Raw genomic sequence first — 7964 nt, forward strand, 5'->3', positions numbered from 1 at the left:
CATGACCGCTGAGCCTGCGCGCCTGGAGCCTGTGCTCCGCAACGGGAGAGGCCACAACAGTGAGGGGCCCGCGTACCGAAAAAAAAAAAAAGACATGGAGAGACATTTCACCAAACAGGATATAATGTGGCAAATAAACACATGAAGAGCTGTTCAACCTCATCTGCCATTAGATAAATGCAAACTAAATCACAGTTAGATATCACTATATACCTATCAGAATCCCTAAAATAAAGAATAGTGATAACACCAAATGCTGGTGAAGATATGGAGAAACTGAGTCACTCATAATATTACTGGTGGGAATGTAAAATGGTACAGTCACTGTGGAAAACAGCTTAGCAGTTTCTTAATAAAGTAAAATAAACATGCAACTACCATATGTTCTCTAGTGGAGAACAGATTAGTGGTTGGCAGCCGTTAAGGAGAGGGTGATAGCGGAGGGGACGAGCGGTGAACCTATACAAAAGTAACATGTAGAATACTTGTGGCAGTAGAAGTGTTCGGCATCTTAGTATTTTGATTGTGACATTGCATTATAGTTTTATAAGATGTTACAACGGGGAGAAACTGCATAAAGGGTACACAGGATTTCTCTGCATTTTTTCTTACAATGTGAATTTACATTTATTCTGCATGTGAATAAACTGCATGTGAATTTACAATTATTTCAAAATAAAAAGTTTAATTTAACAAAAGAAGGTATAGCTGGGTAGTTTCTCATATAACTTCTCAATTCTGAGGGACTGTCTCTCAGTTATCATTTTAGTTGAACGATTATAAATACACAGAAGTGTAAACATAAGACACAAAGCTAATTTAAGCTAATACATTTTGGCATTTATGATTGAAGTAGAAATAGGTCACTAAGTTGAAAATTAATAGACTATATTCAGAATGGTAAATTCTTGCATATTTATCTCAGGTTGAGGATAGCAAATATAGGGTCAGCTTGTGAAATACTATTTGGAATAACGCAAAAATCTCATGTTCATTTCATATAATCCTGCAAAAAGCCTGCAGAAAAAAATTCTATCACAGGCATGTGGCCTAGGGTTAGACTAAGAAAGAATGAAATGACAATTTCCCATTCTCCACAAAATGTCATTCTATTTTATTTTTATTTATTTATTTTTTTGCGGTACGCGGGCCTCTCACTGTTGTGGTCTCTCCCCTTGCGGAGCACAGGCTCCGGACGTGCAGGCTCAGCGGCCATGGCTCACGGGCCTAGCTTCTCCGCGGCATGTGGGATCTTCCCGGACCGGGGCACGAACCCGTGTTCCCTGCATCGGCAGGCGGACTCTCAACCACTGCGCCACCAGGGAAGCCCCCACAAAATGTCATTCTAAAGAAACACAAGGTTATATAAATACTGTGTTAATCTGGCAAAAGCAAAGATAAAACAAACTCTATACATCAAAACAATATAAAAATAAAACAACGACCTATTTCCACAGTATAGCTTTCCCTAAACATAATCCATCCACTCCTGACTGCACTCTTCTCTTTCATTAGCCCAGTTTGACTAGAGGGACTGAGGACCAAGGAGCTCACGGTGCTCTCTGTCTAGTGCTGAACTGAGGTCAAGAATCGGCACTCAGGGTCAAGATTAATAGATAGAAAGTCAGGCAGGCAGTCTAACTGGTTTCAGCTCCAGAGCCCAAAATGAGAGGCCAAGTCCAGATGTGAGACAGCAGGTAAGAAACCAGGGGGAGCAGAAATTCCATCCAGAGCAGAAGAAGCCTGGAAAGACTCTCCACATCATCGGGGCAAAACCGAAGACACGTTTACAAGGTGCCTGTGCTTTCACTACAAGTGAGAGAACTGCTAAAGGTTCAGGTCAGTTCAGACACATTTATTCGACAGCTATTTACTAGGAACCTCCCTGTGTGCCTGTGCCAGGCTTTGTGCTAAGTATTGAGGGAGCAAAGGCTTTTAAGTGCTTACAGTTCAGTCGAAGAGAGGGATAAGGTAGCAATGACCAGGACCTGTGAAAAGATGGAGTAAGCACTGGGTGAGGTGGGTGCCCCCAAAGAGGCATTTCTGTTGGTCTGTGGGTCTGTGATGGTAGAGGGATGGAGAGGGGGGCAGGCCAGAGAAACTGTTCCTGAGATCATACCACCTGAACTGGGTCTTGAAAGGACTCATGTGAAGGAGAGAAGGATTGGGAAAGAAATTTCAGGCAGAGGAAAGGAGAAGGAATCTGTGTGAGACACCGAGGCTTGAAAAACTATGATGCCACAAGAAATTTCATTTCTGAAGAAATCGACCACGTTGGGGACTTGGGGGACACTAGACAGAGATCCTGATGAGAGTGAGGCACAGAACCGAAAGCAAGGGCATTAAACTGCACAAAGAAAGGTGGATCTTCCAGCCCCACTCTTCATGCAGAATGCCAGCCTCTAGGCTCTTTCGCACGAGGGAGAGGTTCATTCAAACGTTAACGCATGGACGTATATACAGTACCAAATGTAAGGTAGATAGCTAGTGGGAAGTAGCCACATAGCACAGGGATATCAGTTCGGTGCTTTGTGACCGCCTGGAGGGGTGGGATGGGGAGGGAGACGCAAGAGGGAAGAGATATGGGAATATATGTATATGTATAACTGATTCACTTTGTTATAAAGCATAAACTAACACACCATTGTAAAGCAATTATACCCCAATAAAGATGTTAAAAAAAAAGTTAACGACGTATGATTCTCTAGGGGATCTTGCTGAAACGCAGACTCTGATGCAGTAGATTTGAGGATGGGCCTGAGATGCTGCATTTCTAACAGGCTCCTGGGATGATGCTGATTCTGCTAGTCCATAAACCACAGTATGAGCAGCAAGGGTTTAGAGCGCACTAGTCTCCAGAGTGGACATGGAAATGTTCCACTGGAGTGAGGGAAGGAAATGTCAAGACATATCTATAGTCTTAATCAAAAAAGTAGGAAATTAGGAGAAGGCTGTGGTGGTGCAGCTCCGGAGGGCACAGTTGCGATGCTGGCTTTGGCCCCAGCAGCACCATGGTGACGCTCGCTGAGCTTCTCGTGCTCCTGGCCGCCCTCCTGGCCACGGTCTCGGGCTACTTCGTCAGCATCGATGCGCACGCAGAGGAATGCTTCTTCAAACGGGTCACCTCGGGCACCAAGATGGGCCTCATCTTCGAGGTAGCTGAGGGCGGCTTCCTGGACATCAATGTGGAGGCTACAGGGCCTGAAAATAAAGGAATTTATAAGGGAGACAGGGAGTCCAGTGGGAAATACACATTTGCTGCTCACATGGATGGAACATATAAGTTTTGTTTTAGCAATAGGGTGTCCACCGTGACTCCAAAGATAGTGATGTACACCATTGATAATGGGGAGGCCCCCTAAGGACAAGACATGGAAACAGAAGCTCACCAGAAGAAGCTAGAAGAAATGATTAATGAGCTCGCAGTGGCAATAACAGCTGTAAAGCATGAACAGGGGAGTTTGGGAGAGAATACACAGAGCAATCAATGACAACACAAACAGCAGAGTGGTCCTTTGGTCCTTCTTTGAAGCTCTTGTTCTAGTTGCCATGACATTGGGACAGATCTACTACCTGAAGAGATTTTTTTGCAGTCCAGAGGGTTGTTTAAAAAGCCTTTTCCTGATGAGCCCAAACTCATAATTCACTGTTTACCAAACATCTTGGTCATAATAATGTCATTAGTTTCTACGTTTTTATTTTCTGAACTGTACATTCACAGCTTCTTTTTCTTTGTGATTAAGAGATATTGGGGGAAAACACTTTTTTAGGAAAGTTATAGTGAAGTTTGACATGTGATTGGCATGATTTCATATTTGAATTCTGCCTTCATTATACAGGTCCTTCCAGAACTCAAGCACTGTAAGTGGAATATAGGTGTATAGTCCTTATTATATCTTCTTTCCTTTTGTTTTCATCATAAAATGCAGTTTGTTCAGGATAGTACTTTACTAAAATGACTGCATTCTTGGGATCCCTTATCCTGCAGTTCAAGTCATTAAAGATTCATTTTGTTGAGTCCTTATGAGAAACAACAATCTGAATCTTGACATTTTCTATCCAGCCTAATGGCAGAGCTCTGTGACTAGAATATGCTACCAGGTTGGTACTTTTATACCTTGCCTATCTTGTTTTTGCTTTAAAGATAAGACTTAAGCCAACAACCTTTTTCCCCTTATAGTTTTACTTTGAACCCTAGACCTCAATCACCTCCACTTAAAATTGTTGACACAAGCAGCTAATGACCCTTGTTTTGGTTTCTGCCTAACCTTGTAAGAAGTATCTATTAAAGCCAATTCTCTGGGTGTTGCAGTGAACGATAGTTCTTTTTCTTTCTATGCTGGCACATCCACTTTCTCTACTCTTGGCACATAGGAGGTATGCGTTCAAGTAATTGGAAAACTCTGGATTTCTGATGCCAAAGGGTTAAAAGCCTCTTGGATTTCTTTGCAGTGATATACAGCCACTGTTTTATTTTTGATCAGTGGCATTTGGCCACTGTTTAAGTTAGAGTACTGAACATTACTGTCAGTATTAGGATTTCTGTTTTTGTTTTTCCTGGGTCTTTCTTTTATGGCACATGTGAATTTTGTTTTGTATAAAATAAAATGACTTTCTCTTGGTCTCTGATGATGGGTTTGTACTTTTTTTTTTTTTTGGATCTTTGCAAGGGGAAAACTACAAGTAACGAGGTTTATATAACTAATTTAAATTTATTAAAAGTTTTTATGTTCAGGATAAGCAATTTTTCAACCTTGGGTGAAAATACTTGCAACAGTTTAAGGTGACTGTGTTTTACCTTAGGACAACTGTTGCATGCCAATTTGTGTGCATGTGTGTGTGAAAACACTGCAAAACTGAGTTAAAAGATATAAATTTAAAATTGGTTGTGTATCTAATCTGCCCAAGGTTCAGTAAATAAACAATTATTTTTAAAAACAAAAAACAATAAGAACAAAAGTAGGAAATTAAATGTTGTACAGTAATATACAGATCAAATCTGGTACCTTCACTCACTCTGTCTGATGGACAATGGCTTGTGTAATATGTAAGAAATCCTGTGGGGTGGTGGACATTCTGTAACTTGGAGGAGTTGACAATGGCACCTTTTCTCCTATGTCAAATTTCAACTTATAGTCACATACTGCAATTGTATTACTCAGTGGATTTCTGGATTATGTTACCTAATGTTAACTGAGCTTCATAAAATGGACAAGTGGCTTAAAAGGATTCCTACACACAAACAACTGATCAAGAATTACAGTAGGAATATAAATACAGGTGAACAATCAAGTGGCAGTGATAATGTTTCTACTATTCCTGGAATGAGGTCTTGGTAGCTACACAGTAACATCAAAATAATGATTCCAAGATCTGACTCCAAGTTTGTTAAAAATAAATCTAAATTATGAATAAGACTATTTGCACTATGTGTTTACGTGTACAAGTATTAACAATTAACCCCACTATGACTGTATATTATTCCTTGGGATATTAGTGAAGCCATCATGATTAGCAGGACTTTTCAAAACAAAGCATTTCCATGGAGCAAACCTGTACTATTTTTCAGCTACACTTAAAGACATGCAACTCTCAATCTGGTACAAAATTTTATTAAATTTGATGTTACATTTTTAGAAACCACTTTTGCATTTTCTTACATAATAGCGGAGACAAAAAGTCATGCACTGGGGAGCGACTTAGTCTTTCTGGTGTATTTCACCACCAAAAATGTACATGAAAAACAGTATGGTAACCAACACATAGAATACCAACAGTGTCTCAAGGACTCCCCATCCTCTAGGTGCCAGGGTCATCTCCGTTCAGCTAAAAGTTGAGAATAGTACACAGGATTTTTTTTTTTTTTTTTTTTTTTTTTGCGGTACGCGGGCCTCTCACTGTTGTGGCCTCTCCCGCTGCGGAGCACAGGCTCCGGACGCGCAGGCCCAGCGGCCATGGCTCACGGGCCCAGCCGCTCCGCGCCATGCAGGATCCTCCCAGACCGGGTCACGAACCCGCGTCGCCTGCATCGGCAGGCGGACTCCCAACCACTGCGCCACCAGGGAAGCCCCACAGGATATTTTTGATGGGCCTAAAAATTGGCTTACATCACTTTTGCTCAGTTTCCATTCACCTGAACTCAAAACTTGACTGCAACCAACTGCAAGAGAGACTGGGAAGTATTGTCTACCAAAATTTTTAAAAGAGCTGTGTTTGAAGCCAGTATCTCTGGTGAGTAAGTAAAGCTGAGAAGAAGTGAGCCAAAGAACTATTGTATATCATTATACTTGATGGTTAAACTGTGTGCATATTGGCTTTTTGAAAATTATTTCAAAAAATAAATAAAAACAATAATAAAAGTATAAAATAAATGGGCATCCAGTCAGACATTTAGGACTAGCAGCCAATCTGATTTGTGTATGTGATTTTCTTTTTCAGAGTTTTGTTTTGTTTTTGAGGATATAGCAGTGTCTAGCCCTATTTGAAAAATGTACATAAAGAAACAAACAAGAAAAAATGCTTAAGGTCAGCTAGCATCTTATTCAGAATACATATAAATGACTTTTTACCAGATTCCTACAAAACTAATGACACATTAATAGATATTAGGGTGTATTATAAAGACTAAACATCAAAATGTATGAATCTAGGCGGGTTTACTTTCTTTTAAAATTAGTCTATAAACTAGTATATAAAATATACATTTCTGAATGCTTAATTGGTATCTAATAATATTCTCTAGAATTTAGGGAATTAATCTAATTAATTTTGCTAGGCTGACAACAAAATCACAGAAGACAACTCAAGAAATGCAGACCATATAACAGATGACTGTTCTTATTATCTCTGGATATAATAGTCCCAGGGAAGATAAAACATTCATTATACTGTTGTAAAATGAATGAAAGCTGCAAATTAAAATTCCAAATCCTGATAACATAACTGTACAAGAGGGAAAAAAGTGAAATTTACAAGGAACAATTATAAATACTTAGGTTTTCTAAAATTATTTTATAATGTATTTGCTGAGCTATTAAGATTTTTCTCTCATAAAATTACAATAAATTCTAGGCAGTCTGAAAACTCTATCAGCAGGAAGCATGTGTCTTTTTTTTAATGCAATGTGGCTTTAAAATGAGCAATTCCCAATTATTAACCTTAAAGCATCCCAACAGACAGAAATAGAGATAAATGCTTTGTTTTTCTAGAGCCTCACACCACGCATTTTCATCCTCTCCTCCTTCCTTCATAGGAAGCAATTAAATCTTTTCATAGAAGATTTACAAGTCTTTAGAAAAGCAAAATCATTAGAACAAAACAATGTGGCCATTTGAAAAGCATATCAGGGTAGGTAATAACAACTGAACTTTCAGTTATTAAAGCAATAAATTTTTTAATCAATTTGGGAAGTATGAGTATCTGAAATCTTTACTTGGCATTAAATGACTTTTCTCTCCTAAGACAATCATTCTGAGACTGACCTCTTAAGGTTTCTCCAAGACCTAACTCAATTATTATTTTTTTCCTCAGACTTTCTAAAGAAATAATGTACTTTTGAAAATCAGTATGGAACAGAGTAGTAGTTACCAGAGGGAGAAGGGTGTGGAGGGAGGGCAAAATGAGTAAAGGAGGTCAACTGTATAGTGATGGATGAAAGCTAAACTTTTGGTGGTGAGCATGCGGTAGTGTATACAGAAGTCAAAGTATAGTGTGGTGCACATGAAACATATAATGTTATAAACCAGTGTTACCTCAACATACTCATTATGGTATTTGTTTTATTTTGTATAATTCTCTTTTTTCTTTTTTTTTTTTTGGCAGTGCCTTGTGGCATGTGGGGATCTTAGTTCCCCAACCAGGGATTGAACTCATGTCCCTTGCAGTGGAAGTGTGGAGTCTCAACTACTGGACCTCCAGGGAAGTCCCTATATTGTGTAATTTTTATAGAAGTTAGCTATCATATA

At 39.3% G+C, this 7964-nt stretch overlaps 1 pseudogene across 1 annotated transcript; it reads left to right on the forward strand.

Annotated features, from left to right (window-relative positions):
- The first annotated feature begins 3011 nt into the window (after positions 1-3011).
- On the forward strand, positions 3012-3642 carry LOC309835900 (transmembrane emp24 domain-containing protein 2-like; annotated as a pseudogene). The gene has a single exon. The product of its transcript is annotated as a transmembrane emp24 domain-containing protein 2-like (transcript).
- Positions 3643-7964: the final 4322 nt, after the last annotated feature.

The sequence above is a fragment of the Grampus griseus genome, assembly GCF_964374135.1.
Source record: "Grampus griseus genome assembly, chromosome: 18".
NCBI lineage: Eukaryota > Metazoa > Chordata > Mammalia > Artiodactyla > Delphinidae > Grampus > Grampus griseus.